Below are 17,775 nucleotides of genomic sequence, written 5' to 3'. Positions count from 1 at the left end.
TCCTTGAGGAAACTGGGCACGTCTTCATGTTTTAAACAATGTAGTGCTTGGCATACATCATATGATGAATCAATATTTATTGAATGACTACATAAATAGATCTCTTCTGTGAATTAATTTTGGATTATCCTGTTATACAATGTAACTCTTAATTTTGTTTGTATACTTTCTTAATTGTCTCATACATGTTTTTGGACCCAATAGAAATGTACATACTTGAAGATATCCCCTACAGTGCCTAGCACATGATAAGATAGATAGAGAATCATCAGTATATACATTATTTTTTACCAAAGAGTAATTAAGATAGTTCTTTGTATAACTAGTACATATTTTATGAAAGCTAAGATCCAGTATAACTGCCTCTCATTATAAGTAGACTGAAACTATAATCATTTTATTGATATAATGAGAGAGAGAAAGAGGGCATGAAAAAGAGGGAAAAGGATGGAGAGAGAAGAAAAACAAGGAAGGAGGAAGAGAGAGAGAGAGAGAGCATTCTGCTAATGCTCATTTTAATTCCAGATTTTTACTTGCAGTATGTCCTTTTCCTGTATTTTTTTAAGATGAATTGGGTACCTGCTACACATTGCAGTATGCTAGATGTTATTCCCTCAGAAAGATTGGGCTAGTGGATAATCTTTCTTCTAAGAGTTTCAATTTATTTTATAGGACAGACATGATAAATACTCAAATTTCTATTTTAGTTCTCAATCTTGAATTTATTGACACATTTTAAATTGTCCTAAAGTAGGACCTAGTTTCTTTTTCCCCCTTGCCTTTATTAAAGAATAACTTTCAAACACCCACATGAGTTATAGGCAAGTACTGAGGTGAAGGCTGTATGGTGTTCTACTTAGAAAAATAGATTCAAAATGGTTTTGTGTGTCCTGTGAGGCTGGGAATGATAAAGAAAATCCCTGATTGGAAGATTGTAGGACTAGAGAAAGAAAAGATATTTGCTCAAGAATATAGAGATTCCTTTATTTGTTTTCTCTTATTTTCAAACCCACTGTGTATATTAAGCTTTGCCTTAGAGACCCTTAACCTGTCAAGATTATAAATGATATTGAGTTTGCCTATCAAATATCCGGTGCTGATTGGCTCGTCTGAATAACTACACAGATTTGGAATTGTGGTAGAATTGACTGTAAACTGATACTTCCCAAATTGCCATCCCCAGAACATCCAGGCTCTCACGGCTCATCTCAATCTGCTCTGATCTGGGCAGCCACCCTGGGAGAGGAAGGCACCTTCCTCTGTGTGGAGCCAGAAGAAGCAGCATCATTCTGGGTTCTCCTTGGCATTCTCTAACAGCTTGTGTAATTTGATGCATCACATTAGGTTAACTCATGCTTATGGATACAGCACACTAAATGACACTCCTGTGGCACTGGGATGGGATGTCAAAAAGGCAGCTTTCTCTTCTCTCAGGGTCCTAGCTTGCTAATACGTCAAACCAGTTAGGAAAGTGTCTCACGTGGTTTACCTGCTTTTGACCACCTTTTCTTGTTTGTCACAACACAAAATCATCCTGTTCTGTTTGAAAGCTTTACATACCTTTAACATTCTCCACGATTAATGATGCACCAACATTAATCATGTCTGTATCTCTGTTTATCTCTGTTTCTATAGCGATATCTGTATCTATATCATCATCAATGCCTATCTACCCAGCTGTGCTGATTGTACTGAACTGTATGAATCCCATCTCAGCGCACATATTCAGGAGATTGTAAAATAATGTTGAAAGGAAATCGCCGGCTAGAAATATTGAGAAAATATATCTAGGACACCTGTCAAATTATTATGGTAACTGTACATTTTAAAATGTAGCCAAATTTTCATCCACCTCCCATTCAAAGAGGAACCCTTCCCCACTGAACATGGTTTGTAATCAGCATCTGTTTTCACTTTTCATTATCTCATGTTCTCTTTATATTCCATTTTTATTGGTTTGTTTAAATCCTTTGTATAAGTCCATTTAAATCAAAATAGGGCAGACTTGCTGGTATTTGCATTGCATGAAATTACAAGCAGGTGAGAGTTGAACAATTAATACTTCTTTTTTCTCAGTGGTGGTATGAGCAGTGCCAATTTAATGCTGTTTAAGCTTATTATCTAATTGCATGCTGTGCTAGCTTCAGAGATGGCATGACATGAAGGCCGACTTGTGCTGTGTTCCCTCCACAGTAGAATATTCAATTATTTGTTCTGACTCATGTAATTCCCTGTATTCCAAGCTTGTTAATGTCATTACAGAGCTGAAATAAAGTGATTACTCTTAATGAGTATTTATCCAATAGGTAATGCAATTCCTGCACCCTCCAGCTGACAGTGGACGATTATGGATTTTTCTCCTTAGCCCTCCACTCCCCCGACTCCAAAGGAGCCCTCCCCCACCTCTTGACTTTCCTGTCAGGGAGGCAACATCGCACTGTGGCGTTCTGTGAAATACTGTCAGATGATGGGGAAAAAATATAAATCTTTAAAAAAAAAAAAAGGAAAAGGAAGAATTGCAACGTCCCCCGGCAGAGCTCCAGCTAATGACCACTGCTTCCACTTGCTGGCAGTGATGACAGCTTTCGCTAAATGATAATGGCATGCCTGCTGTTGAGTTTGCCCACTTATGTTATTCCTCTTGACATGGTTCTGGGGAAGGTCTAATTTTTTTGACATTTGACCATGCAAATTTGAGTCCTGATACATTATTCTGCATTTACATCCTCCCAGTGTTGCTGTTTAAAATGTGCTACAAGCTCCAGGAGCTCAGCTAATAAAGGCCACAGAATGAAAGAAAGTTAAATATGAATGCAAGAGGAGACCTAATGAAGGCCCGGCATGTACATCTCTGAGATGACCTTCTAGAGATGAGCAAGTGGAAAGTCCTTTTTTAAAGCACACAGTAAGGAATGTAACACCCACTTTTTCCCTAGAATATTTTTAAAGATTTTTAAATATATACCAATGGAGAGAAAAAAGACCCCATTATATTTTACATAGGCGTTTCTTACACTCAGCTTATAAGTTAGTGTATTATTAACCACTTTCAAGGTGGCGTTCGCTTCTCAAACTCTGAAACTCATGCTTCTGCAGGAAGCTTCCTTGACTCCTGAATCCAGAGATGTGCAGTCCCTAATTTACTAAGCACTTTCACGTCATCAAATGCCACGCCTGTTGGATCTAAGAAAACCCTTCCGTATCACGGATTTCTGTGGGTTTAGGAGCAAATCACACTTCAGACTGTTTTTTTTTTGCTCCTAACCAATTTGGAACTGACAATAAAAATGAGGAAAAATTTTTAAATGGTCAATAATAGTAACTATACTACTAAGTTGACATAAGAACTACTAAAAATAAACTCCTAATCCTAGCAACAATAAAAGTACTCACAGATTGATATGCACATCAACATTAATATAGGTATTTCATAAAAATGCCCTTTTATTCTACCAAGTTAGCTAAAAGAAAAAATTCATTGCTTATGAATTGCCCATCTTTGTATTTTTATTTAGTAATAGTTCAGTTGGAATTTCTTCGTACATTTTGAAGTGCTTTATTATACATAAGCTCTCTAGTTCTAAATGTGTTAAAAATTATTTAATAAAGAGCAGTAACTGAGCTTTAGGTTTGATAAGTATTAAGGATATTCCAGTGCTCGCTTCTGCAGCACATACACTAAAATTGGAAGATTAGCATGGCCCCTGTGCAAAGGGGACATGCAAATTTGTGATGTGTTCCATATTTTTATAACAAAAGAGAAGAAGACTCACAGATATAGAGAACAAACTAGTGGTTACCAGTGTGGAGAGGGAAGGGGGGAGGGCAAGGAAGGGTAGGGGATTAAGAGGTACAAGCTACTCTGTATAAAATAATATTGTACACTGATGACTTATATAATATTGTACAGCAATTATACTTAAATAAAAGAAGAAAAGCAAGTAAAAAAAAGGATATTTCAGAAAACCCTCTTTGTAATTACTGGATAGCCATTATTTTTATCTTTTTCTCCCTTCTTCTCTCCCTCCCTTTCACCCTCCTATCTGTTCCCCCTTTCTTTCTTCCTTCCTTTCTCTTGTCTTTTATTTCTGAGCACCTACTATATATATGTATATATATATATATATATATATATATATATATACACATATATATATACACACACACACACATATATATATATATATTTTTTTTTTTGCGGTACGTGGGCCTCTCACTGCTGTGGCCCCTCCCACTGCGGAGCACAGGCTCCGGACGCGCAGGCTCAGCGGCCATGGCTCACAGGCCCAGCCGCTCCACGGCAATGTGGGATCCCCCCAGACCGGGGCACGAACCCGCGTCGCCTGCATCGGCAGGAGGACTCCCAACCACTGCGCCACCAGGGAAGCCCACACCTACTATGTTTTTAAACATCTGTGTATCTATCTATCTATCTATGTCACAAGTTGAATGCCGAGGAGTTTACAAAAATAAATAAGACAATAAAATGGACTCTCTGATAATAAGAATCTTGCAGTAGGAAGGAGTGATTAGGCAAATAAAGCAAGGTACTGAAAATACTTTGCCTCTATAGAAACATTCCTATTACCAAGAGGTTAAGTAACCTACTTGAGGTCAAAGTCAGAAAATGTAACTATCAACTTGATTTCTAGGAAAGAGCTATTTTCCTCTGAGGCTTCAGAAGTGTGTATGCCCTCATCTCTAGTGCTGTACCTAAACTGTTAGTGTTGCCATTTTCTCCTTGCTTTAGTGTCCTGGGAAGCACCAGAACAAGACTAGATCTGAACTCACTGCAGCAGCCTTGTGTTCCATTTTCTCCTGTTCCTGGGAGACAAGCTCTCCCAGGTTATTCCCACACACCATATTAACAACATTCACTGGTTCAAAAACTCCATGCAGGATCTGAGATATGGAATTAGGTGTATACCTAATGTAGAATCCTGATTCAAAGGAGGAAGTGGATAAAAGTACTTCTAAGAAGTCTTCCTATTACTTTTGGAGTTATGGACACATAGCAGAGTGCATGAATGTGATCAGCATACATTTTATTTACTCACAAAAATATGAGACAGAACTTAGAATTTAGTTTTAAAGTTGCACGTCATATTTAATGTTTTTTTTAAAATTAATAGTAAATAAATAAAAGACAATTTAATAACAAGACATTTTCCCAACAAAATGAATAAAAAGAGGTTAAAAGCTGGTTTTCCATTCTGGTGAAGGTGCGTGAGATGATGATGCTCACACAGCACTTAGCATGTTGTTTTCTGGGGGATCAATTATGCAGACATATATCAAAATCTCCCTTTCTCCTCTCATCCCCATCACTCTTAGTTCTGATAAAGCTAAATGGACTATGCTTGTACTCCATAAGGAAAGAGGGAAGGAAGGAGGAAGGAAGGAAGGAAAGAAGGAAGGAAGGAAAGAGAACATAGGCAGAGAAAAAAATATATGAGAGAATGTCCCAGGGGCAGCTAATCATGTTTGAACTGTTTGGGAAGGTCTTTCTGAGATGGTGACACTTGAGCTATGTCTTGCCTGGTCTGAAAAGGAAACAACCTTGTGAGGACCTGTAGTAGAGTCTTCCAGTTGGAGAAGCAGCAAACACAAAGGCCCCGTGGCAAGAACAAAAAAGATGCTGATGCTGATGGCGATGTGAGTGGAGCCTGTTGAACAAGTTATACAACAGGACAAGAAAGAGGCAGGCAGGAGCCATGCTGAGGAGTTTGGATTTCACTCTAAGGGCAAAAATGAGCCATTGGAGGGATTTACCACTGATGGGCCCAGAGACACTTCATCCATCCTTGAAAGTTGGAGGGTGGAGTGGCAGCACAATGTGGGTCGGCTGGTGTATTTAATGGTGGAAGTCAGTCTGGGTGCACCTACGTTCCCAAGTACAAGTGAGGAAAGGTCATCAGCTGAGAGTGAGATATTTTATTAAAATGTTGAGAAGGAGGAAATTGTTGTTTAGGAGAGCAGGAGAGCAAACATACTAAAGTGTAATCAAAATTGGAAGAGATCTAAGAGCCAGTTTGAGAACTGTGGTCATGAATTTAAGGTGATACCAGTAAGTGTGGTTAAGTGTTTTTCTCTAGACATGTATCGCTGCTTTTGAACATGGAGAATAGTTGGGTTTTTGAGGTTTCGGCTTTCTACAGATGAGTGTGACCAAAAAAAGAAAGCGTCAATGAAAATAAAGGTCTTTTTAAGAGGATGAGATAATGATATATCCCCGAGAATAGAGTTGAGAATATGATGGAGGGTGAAAATAAGAAAAACAGGTTGGGTCAATGAAAGGAGATCTCATTCATGGGGAAACTTCCTCAGTGTGATGATTTGCATAGGAAGATGCTTAAATCAGAATGGGATATTTGAATCAAAATTTCAGAGGTGGTGCATTAGTGGGATTGACAAAGTCACAAATACTACTCTTAGAGGGAGTGGCTAAAGTGAGATGGATGAAAAGAGAAGATCACAAAATTCAGAGGCCCCGTGTATATGGGCCATTATTACAAATGTTGAATTCATCAAGGAATATGCTAGAAGTCAAGGTCAAGAGAAACACAATTTAGGGATTTCATTTTTTAGTAAAATAAAGGGAGGTCACTGATTGGTAGCTAGTGATAGAATATGCTCCTCAAGGAGCTGATTTATAACAGCATTTACCTTTATACGTGTTGTACATGTGTATTGTAGAAAACTAGAAAATACAGACAAGCAAAATTAAACACATTGAAAAGCCATTCCCTCATCATCCAGAGATCATCACTAACCTTTTAAATCTTCTTGTAACTAACCATCTAGGACTTTTCCTATGTACACACACACACACACACACACACACACACACACGCACACACACATATTTTAATCAAAACAAGACCTTATAGTGCATGCTCTCGTTAAAGTTCTTGTTTTCTTTTTTCAGGGTTAATCTTTTACTTTCAAAACCCAGATTCTGTTTAAATTTTCCTAATTGAACTTAAAAGTGCTCTTTCAATCTAAATTGTCAGAATCTAGGACGAGCTTTACATTTGTTATTTCCCATTAGTCATTTCTTTAAAAAATATAGCAGAGCCCTTAAAAAAATAATAAAAAACACTGATTATTAAAGAGGCTTAGCTTGGTGCCTACAGAAAGAGCCACAATTTTAATTTGTTTCTGCTTCCTCTTGGGGTCCAGTAATTTGATCTTCATTCCCTGTATTTCCATGAACTGGAAATTATATCTAAATGCTTAAAGTTGTGTTGTTTTTATAGGACAAAACATAGGTGATGTTGAATTATTGATGTTGAATCACATCAAGAGACATGTAATATTAATGTTAACCACCAAGTTAGGATGATGATAGCTCAGTCCCTTCATTGTATAGTCTTCATTTGAGGGAGGGGGCATTACACAAATGCCCAGTGTAGTAGTCTGTTCAAGCTAGCACAACAAAATGCTGTATACTGAGTGACCTAAACAATAGAAATTTGTTTTTTGGGTTCTTTTTCCACTTATTTTTTATTTATTTATTTTTTTAACATCTTTATTGGGGTATAATTGCTTTACAATGGTGTGTTAGAAATTTGTTTTTTCTCACAGTTCTGAGGCTAGAAGTCCAATATCAAGGCTCTGGATGATTTGGTTTCTGGTGAGAACTCTCTTCCTGGCTTGCAGATGTCACCTTTCTCACTGTGTCCTCACATGGTCTTTCCTTGGTGTGCTGAGAAAGCCAGAAAGAGAGACAGACAGCTTCTGGTGTTTCTTCTTATAAGGACAGTAACCCTATCAGATCAGGGCCCCATCCTTACACCCTCACTTAATCTTAATTACTTCCTTAGAGGGCCTATCTCCAAATACAAACATGCTAGAGGTTAGGGTTTCAGCATATGTGTTTGCAGGGAGGGTAGGGGTTGGCACAGTTCTGTCCATAGCAGAAAGTTACCCCTTATTCATTCACCCAAAGATTTTATCAACAATCCATAATCACTGTCTCCAATCAATACTTTAAACAACACTTATGAAATAAATTTTTACTTCTGTCATTCTTTTCATATTTATTAGCTGGAACTTTTTTTTTTTTTTTTTGCAGTACGCGGGCCTCTCACTGTTGTGGCCTCTCCCGTTGCAGAACAACAGGCTCCGGACGCGCAGGCTCAGCGGCCATGGCTCACGGGCCCAGCCGCTCCGTGGCATGTGGGATCTTCCCGGACCGGGGCACGAACCCGTGTGCCCTGCATCGGCAGGCGGACTCTCAACCACTGCACCACCAGGGAAGCCCTTAGCTGGAACTTTTTAAAGGATACTTCATGTCAAAAATATCACTGGTTTTCTAGGAGCAAGACAGGAATAAAGATGCAGACCTACTAGAGAATGGACTTGAGGACACGGGGAGGGGGAAGGGTAAGCTGGGACAAAGTGAGAGAGTGGTATGGACATATATACACTACCAAATGTAAAACTGATAGCTAGTGGGAAGCAGCTGCATAGCACAGGGAGATCAGCTCAGTGCTTTGTGACCACCTAGAGGGGGTGGGATAGGGAGGGTGGGAGGGAGGGAGATGCAAGAGGGAAGAGATATGGGGATATTTGTGTATGTATAACTGACACTTTGTTATAAAGCAGAAACTAACACACCATTGTAAAACAATTATACTCCAATAAAGATGTTAAAAAAATAATAATAAAATAAAATGCAAGTGGCACATAAAAAAGAAAAAAAGATCACTGGTTTTAACAAGAGATAAAGTTGTTCTGCCAGTAGAAGCAGCATGTAAACCAAAGGAAACAATGCCATAATTTTCCACTCCTGTCATGCCATCCCTGTTATAAGTGTTCTGGCGTCACAACCAAGTCAAGGAGTCAATGATCGCATTCTTTCTGGTGATACTCATGCCACCTCTGTGCTTCAATCTGGATCATTTGTATTTAGGCTGAGGAACTTCCTTTAGAGCTTCTAATAGTGCAGGTATGCTGGCAGAGCTGTTTGTCTGAGACATTTACATTGCTCTTTTAGTTTTGAAGGAAATCTGCTGGATGTAGCATAATAGTCTGGTAATTTTCCATTTCTTTTCCTTCACTACTTCAAAATATTTTTCACTTGTCTTCTGGATTCCATTGCTTCTGTTCAGAAGTCAGCTGTCGTTTTTATTATTATTTACTTGAAGGATATATATCATATATTTGTTTTGCTTGCTTTCAAGTTATCTCTTTATCTATGAGTTTTATGTTTAATTTTCATATGCCTAGATGAGGTTAACTTTCTTGTCATTCAACTTGGGTTCACTGAATTTCTTGACTCTGTGGGTTGATAGCTTTCATATAACTTAGAAATTTTTAAGTATTTTAGGTTTCTTTGTTTTTAAATGTTGCTTGTTTTCCATTCTCTTTCTTCTCTCTGAGAACCTAAATACATATTTCCTATGTTTGTTGTTGGTTACCCACATTTCTTTTACATTCCTTAATTTTTAGTTAAATTTTAATCTCTACAATTTAATTTTAATATTCTCTACTGAAGAATCTCCAAGCACACTAAGCTCTCTTTTACTGAATGTGGTGTACTCTCTACCCATCAATGAGTTATTTAGTTATGCATTTTGAACTAAAAAGTGTTTGCTAATTTTTTATACAGTCTTATTATTATTAAATTATCTGTATATAAGTTTTTGTTTTATTACTGGATATATTATCTTTATTATTATATATTTATTTTTGTATAACCATTATTTTTCTCATTTGAGGATTTGCACCTGTAAATAATTTGATTTAAAGTGATTTGATAGTTATTAATACTGACACAATACTTTCTTCTGTTTGACATTTTCTTTGTCAACTTGTTCCAAGTCTTCTTTTCTTTTTCTTCCTCCTCCTCCTTTTCCTCCTTCTACCTTTCTTTGGGAGTATGATATGCTTATTTCTGCTAATTTAGCTGGATTTTTAAGATAAAAAATGACTATATAGTTTTATATGGATGTAATATTTGCATTTTATATGTTTATTTAGTTTAATTTCTAACATCTATTTTATATGTATTAATTCTTTCAGTTTTAATCTTTTCCTATTTTTTTCTTTCCCATTTTTCTGGCAGGTTTTTGGTTCTCATCCATCCTTTATTTCCCTCCCCCACAAACCCACACATTAATTGGGAAATATAATTATGATTTGTTCCTAATGATAATGAATAATCACTGATAATGATAATCCACTCCTCTAAGGGTAACCATTCAACTGATATTTCTTTCATAAGGTATAAAACTAATAACCATATTCTCACACTGAGGTATTTTTCTTGTCTGTTTACTCTTTATTCTTAGATGAAACCTTTGGAGTGGTTGTACTTTACTCTTCTTCTAATGTCACAGATATACCAACCTTGGCTTTCTGATAGTTTGGAATTTAGAATTCTGGGAATGTATCCTTATTTTTAAGAATATTATTACTGGAATTACAATCCCAAGTTTCATTCTTATTAATTGAGTTATATCAATATTTTACACAGTCTGTTTTCTCATTACTATTTCTTTCACATTCAGTCTTGCTCTATCTTAACCTTTCCCCTGATTCAATATTTCTGGTTAAATTACTTCCTAAAAAGAATTTATTTAGAGAGAGAACATGAACATACTATTTTCTGAATCTTTTCATATCTTAAATATCAAAAATTCTCTTAGTTCTCAATAGAAGACTGAATGATGGCATCACTTGATGGAGTACTGCTGAAAAACATTTATTTTCTAACAAAAACTACACACAATTTAAACTTTTCTAACTTCCGCTATAGCAAACGACATGTCTGATAATATTTAAATCCTCTTTATTGTGAAAATGAATTATTTATTTAAAAAGTAACAATGAGAAAAGCTTTGAGGTTTTATCTTTTTCATTGGTGTGTAGGGATCTCTTTAGAATATGCATGTGTATTTCTTCACTAATATATCATTGTAATCAGAATGACTTTTTAATCAGAGAATAAAAGTTTATTTTTGTCAACTCAGGCACTTTATATTATTATTATTTTCTTTCCATTTGTTATTTTTTTCTCTTTCTCTCTCTGGAAATCCTAGTATATTTTAAATTTTCATCACTTGCACTGCCAGTACTTCAACTTTATACTAGTGACTTCAATTATTTTTAACTTTTGCTTCATTTCATTCATAAATAGTTTCCACTTACTATTACAAAAATTTTAGTTATTTCTAGAAAATCGTGTGGCTGTCTCACAGATTTCAGAGAAGGCTTGGCTGATGTCAGGACAGGGATAGTACCCATGTATGGCATGTCAGCCATAAACAGCATGTAAACAGCAGGTGAAAACGATGAACAAATAGTAAAGTACGAAGCCAAGACTTAGTTATAATCAAAAAGAAAAGCAGACCTACCCCAGCTCTCAAATCTCCTTGTAAGTGACATTTCCTCAGACAGGTTATCCTGAGCCTCCAGTCCTCCTTAGGGACCTTGTTAACAATTTCACAACACAGTGTACATTCTTCCGTAGCACTTACTGTAACAGTTGTTGAAAAATTATTTGTGTGATGGTGGAATCTCTCCCCAGTGGACTGCAGCCTTCTTGAAATCAGAGCTAGTGTGCTGTCCAGCATTAAGTCCCCTGCCCCAAGCATAACAGACTCAAGATAAATATTTATTAAACAAATGAATTAGTGAGCACATGGATCCATGATATCATGTGATATTTGTCTTTCTCTGTCTGACGTAGTTCACATAGTATGATAATCTCTAGGGCCATCCATGTTGCTGCAAATGGCATTATTTCATTCTTTTTTAGGGCTGAGTAGTATCCTATTGTACATATGTACCACATCTTCTTTATCCATTCCTCTGTCGATGGACATTTATGTTGCTTCCATGTCATAGCTATAGTAAATAGTGCTGCTATGAATATTAGGGTGCATTTATTTTTTTGAATTACAGTTTTCTCCAGATATATGTCCAGGAGTGGGATTGCTGGATCATATGGCAATTCTAATTTAGCATTTTATACAAAGGAACTTATTTACAAAACAGAAATAGACTCACAGACATAGAAAACAAACTTATGGGTACCAAAGGGGAAAGGGGGGAGAGATAAATGAGAAGCCTGTGATTAAAATATATTCACTACCATATATAAAATAGATAAACAACAAGAACCTACTGTATAGAAAAGGAACCTATACTCAATATCTTGTAATAACCTCTAATGGAAAAGAATCATATATATATATATATTCACTTTGCTGTACATATGAAGCTAACACAACATTGTAAGTCAATTATATTTCAAAAAAAGTTTTCAAATAAATGAATGGCTGATGACTATATCCAATATAAGCAATCTGCTTGCCTCTATGGGAAGTTTTGTTTGGCTAGCAATTGAACTTCCTTCTACCCAGATACAGACCTTCCTTTGCTCTTGACCAGGACCCTGATAGAAACTTCTGATGTCGGAGGCATCTAATGCCAATACCTTGGCCTGGGGACACTTCAGCAAATGTAGGTCTGAACTTTCATAATTTTTCATTCAAGGAAAATCCCAGGTGTGTTTGGTGGTCGGGGAGATGTGTCACTAGATGGCTAACCTGCTATTCTGAAGCACAATATGAAAACTGTCGGGATATTACATTCTGTCTGATGAGCAGACAGACACATTCTGTAAGTGTTTTCAAAAGGGATTGGATGCAGCATACCCCAGCTGCTAGGGGGCTCCTCGGGAAAAGGCCCACACATCCTTGCTGGAGAAAGACCAGATCAATCAGTCATTCTGCAGTGTACATAACTACAGCTAAGATGGTGAGTCTTTCTCTGTGCAATAGAGCTATCAGATAGTAGGTTTTAACAAGACAGTTTAAGTTAATAAGTTTTTACATTAATTTGCTCAAGAATGGAGGTGGAGACTCTAAAAATGTGGTATTCAGCAAAAATGTACATGAAAATTTAAGTGAGAAAGAATACTCTGTGTACAAATAAGGCTCCCTAAATACAAGGGTAGGAAGATAGGACCCTGGTGGGCATGTTTGAGGAACAACAGGAAGGCCCGGGTGGTGGAAGATGTGTAATTTATAACACACCTCTTTATTGTTTTTGGTTTTTGGTTTTTTTTTTTTTCCTATACATCTTTCCTAAGCTCCTAGACTTAGGAGATATACAGAGCTCCCCAGAGGATATTTCTAATCCCAGGGGGATTTTTGGCAGTTGTGATAGTGCTTCACTCCTCTATTGAAGCTTGAAGCTGAAAAGGTGAACAGAAACTAGTTATTCAACATGGAAGATGTTTATGGTCCTCCCCCAAAGTATCTCCGGTGCCCGTAAAACCTACCAGATGTAAATGCATAGTGGCAGGAGGTCTAGACTACCTGAGCTCCTTCTAATTGTAACAGGAGTAAATTTCATTTTAATGGCTATTGATTCATATTCAATCTTTGCTGAGTCCAGGACTGATCATGAAGTTGCCTGCACCCCCAGATCACTCTTTGCATAAGACTGAGAACCACAAAAGCTCAAGACATACCGAGAGTAGGGATTTCTAATAACTCCATAAAGAAACTTTTATAATGGCACAACATCCATCAAGTTGTCACCAATTTTATAGTTAACACAGAGTTTGAAAAGCTCTTCAATAAAATTTGAAATAAAAAATGTGGTTCTCAAAACATATTTCAATACATCAACATTCTTCAGGATTTCATCAGTGGTTATTACAACTCTGTCTGCAACAGGGAAATCTGTTTAAGAATATGTCAGTGCAGTGAATTCCTAGAAGTCCTGAAGACTGTGTGTGGCAGAAACTTGTTTGATGAAAGATTTTAGGAATGTATTAAGGTTAAATGAGTTATTTGTAAAATAAAATAAATAATGAATTATATAATTATATAAATTACTTGTATAATAATAGTGATTTTTATTATACAAATTATGTTAAACAATAATATTGAGAGAAATGAAGTCCAGGTGGTCAGCAGCCATTGCAAATGGAATCATTTTAATGAGAAAATGAACAGTAGAATTTCTGAGAAAATCAGAAAATATATGTCTAAGTCAGTTCAGGATTTAAATTAAAAAGTAGAAAAATAACTCCTTACAATAACATAACTCCAGAAAAAGTATTAGACTGATCTCAAAAATTTAACAATTTAAGTCTCTACTATTCAATATTTCCAAGCTGATCAAGAATAATGGATACAATGACTCTTACTTACATCACAATGCTCAGCAAGGACTCAGCACACATTTTATCTCTAACAATGTGCCTGTACATCCAATGTTATTTGTTCTGGAGTTCTTGGAATGTGGGGTGTTGGAGATCCAGTACCTCGTGCCCCACATCACTTTCCCTGAAAGGTATCTTTGAATCAGGATACACACAGTGATTCACAGATTGTATAGTCAAGGGGTTTAACCAGAAACTACCAGAGATGAGATGTGAAAGTGATTTGGAGCACCACTTCTGGTGAATTCAAAGAACAAAGCTCTGCTGTGGCCTGTGGAAGAGGTGGGAATAGAACAAACTGTTGACAAAGCACTAATATAAAACCACAGAGCCAGGGACTAGAATCTCCAGGTAGGGAAAAACTTCTCTTTGGACAGCAGAGCATATTGGTTTCACTGAATTCATCCACAAACTGGATAGAGCACCAAGTGGTCAAGAACACTATATTCATGCTGAGATGATTTACAGGCCAAAGGAGCTGTCAAGAGCTGGTAAATCCCACTTTTGGAAAGTTTGTTAACAGACCAAGCTTGAGCACCATGAGTAAACAAATGTAAGTGAACCAGAACAATTCTGACACATTTCATGTCAGGAAGGTTCCAGTGAGATAGACTTCAGAACAACTGGAATATATAAGAGGAACAAATTTCCTAGAAAAGGTAGAGAAGACTGAAATCATGCAGCATAAATATGGACCCACATCTGTAAAGTGCTCAATTCCAGGTCACAGCCTGGGTTTCTGGCACTGCAGCTGTACACTGGCCTGATTCATAAAGCACATCTCTCAACATCTTACAAAATCCCAGGTATTTTTCAAATAGGTATATTGAGATATAATTCACATACTATACAAGTTACTCCTTTAAAGTGTAAAATTCAATGTTTTTTAGTGTATTCACAAAATTGGTAACCATCACCAGAATATGACTTCTTTCACTTAACATTATATTGTTAAGTTTCATTCATAATGTATCAGGACTTCATTCTTTTCACTGTCAAATGAAATTCCATTGTATGCGTGTGCCATTTCTCTTTATCCACTCACCAGTTGATAGGCACTTGGATTATTTCCACTTTTTGGATACTTCAACTGTACTGCTATGTACATTTAAGTACAAGTTTCTTGTGTCCATATGTTGTCATCGCTCTTGGATAAATACCTAGAAGTAGAATTCCTGGGTATGATTAAGATTTTGAGGACCTGCCAAACTGTTCTAAGTGGCATCACTATTTTGTATTCCCACAATCAAATTGCGAGTGTTAATATTTCTCTGTAGCCTCACCAACATATGTTATCATCTGTCTTTTTCATCATATCCATCAGAGTGAGTGTGAAGTGGTATTTCATGGTGATTTTATTTTGTACCACTCTATTTAATGAGACATATCAACATAACATTCTTAAATTATTTAAAAATTGTTTTTCCTTTAGTTCTTTGAACATATTTATGATAGCTTCATTGAAGTATTTGCCTCCTAAGTCCAACATCTGGGCTCTCTCAAAGTCAGTATCTGTTGTAGACCTTTTTTTTTTTTTTTTTTTCCTGTATGTATAGATTACATTTTACTGTTTCTTTGCATGGCTTGTGATGATTTTTTTGTTGTTATTGAAAACTAGATATATTATATAAACTATTGTAGCAACTGGGCACAGGTTCTTCCCTGGAGCTTGCTGTTGTTGCTGTGGTTTGTTTTCTTCCTGTTTATTTGTGTGGAGGCTGGCTGGACTGATTCAGTAATATCTTCCTCCCACAGACTTTATCTTCTGATGCTGCTCCTCAGAGTATGCATCTTTGGAAATATGTGAGTCTTTCTTAAAACCAAGGATAACTATGGTTTTAGCTGAGCTCTCTTGAATGGCTCTTTTCTTGATCTCCTAATTAAGCTTCTGGCTCATCTGCCTCTATTGGTATCACACTAAGCTCTTAGCCTCCATTAATTGCTAGCAGTTTTCTAGCTGTTTCAACAATGCTCTGTAACATAAATTGTTCCACAACCCAAAGCACTTAAATCTGAGGCACACTGAAAGGCAGGGTGCTTGATGCTTTCTCAGATCCTCAGAGGGTTTTTCTTGGCTACCTCTTCCTTTGTTCCCTCTGTTAAATTTCCAGCTGGTTTACTCTTTTTCCTGTTGCTACTGACGTCTGACTAGTTCACCACCAAGATCACCATCATTTTCAATAAAACCTTAAGCATGAACTTCTGCACAGTCTGTTCCAAATGAAAATGAAGTCATTCCACTTGAGGAGCACTTATAAATTTATCTTCTTTTCTTATGGCCTTCTCACCCCCTCCACAGAATCATTGCATCACTGCAGTGGGACTGAGGACAGAGAAAATTGTCCACATCTTCCGGAGTGAACTCCTCACTATACAAGTTGAGGACTGGGCATGAATGGTAGCCCCAGTATCTTGGTTTTCCTATTCTAGCACTGAACCTTGGGTAAGGGGTTACAGCCCAGCATTCTTGACATTCTACATCTAAGTTGGAGTTTCTGTCCTACAGGTTGAGTCTGGTTAGAGGAAAGACTCTCCAGTACAACTGGCTGTACCTTCCTGAAATACAGCTTCTACGTCATGAAGCTGCACAAAATGAGATATGAGAGTGGTTCCCCCCTTTCAGAAAGAAACTGTAGCTCTAGACTGGGGTTCCAGTGGGGAAAGTTAGCCTGGTTTTCTTAGTCATAAACACCTGGAGAGTAGCTTCCACTACAACAAGCTGGAAAGGAAGATGGGAGAGAATCATGGCTCAGATGCCACAGACTCTCACTGTTATTATTGAGATGCAGATATTCTTAAGTGTTTCTCCATTTTGCTGTATGCCTTAAAAACAATTTCCAGATACTTTAATATTTTTTTTTCATAATTATCAGCAGTTAAATGGATGTTTTGCTGGTGACAGGGTCCATCAGCTTTCTCTCACTGCCATTTCAGAATGTCAATTTCAGGTCTTTTTTGAAAAGAGAAAATGAATTTGAAAGACTTACATGAGAACAGCTTTGTGTGATTCCAGCACTGGTGTGATAAAACTATTATGAAAACCCCAATCGTTCACTTTGTGAAAGAGAACTACAGCAAAATATACTTAGGAATTTCTCTTCAAACCCAGAAGCAGTAGAGTCACATATGGTGTCAGCCCCTAGAAGTGCCATAATGTTTTTATACCATGATAATATCAATTATATCATAGTATTAATATGGAGCATTATCACCTGAAGAAATAAAACATTCCTCATTTTCTCTCACCATTTAACGATTAGACATTCTCTTCTAAGTCAACCTCCAAAACCATGACATTACTTTAAAAAAATTGTTTCTTCCATGAAGAAAATTCCTGGGTCCCATGACTGGCTGGACATTTTGCCCTAGTCCAGAACTGTCCATGTACTCTTGGAAACATCTAACAGATGTTAGAAAGGCTCACTGGAAAGGAGCAGAAAGGCTCACTGAAAAGGAGTAAGAGTCCACCAAATATCTACACAGCATTTCATGAAAGTTTATCTCTGTTAGATTGAGCCTGTCTTCACCAGTGAGTAGTGCCACCTAAAAGAGCCTTAAGTTGTCATCTTGGATTGTGCCCAGAGTGA

At 36.9% G+C, this 17,775-nt stretch overlaps 1 pseudogene; it reads left to right on the top strand.

The window, feature by feature from the left end:
• The first annotated feature begins 3,654 nt into the window (after positions 1-3,654).
• LOC117203083 (uncharacterized) lies at positions 3,655-3,749 on the top strand (annotated as a pseudogene).
• The last annotated feature ends 14,026 nt before the right edge of the window (positions 3,750-17,775 follow it).

Source organism: Orcinus orca, chromosome 3, assembly GCF_937001465.1.
Source record: "Orcinus orca chromosome 3, mOrcOrc1.1, whole genome shotgun sequence".
NCBI classification, from domain to species: domain Eukaryota; kingdom Metazoa; phylum Chordata; class Mammalia; order Artiodactyla; family Delphinidae; genus Orcinus; species Orcinus orca.
This window is presented reverse-complemented; position numbering and strand designations above follow the sequence as displayed.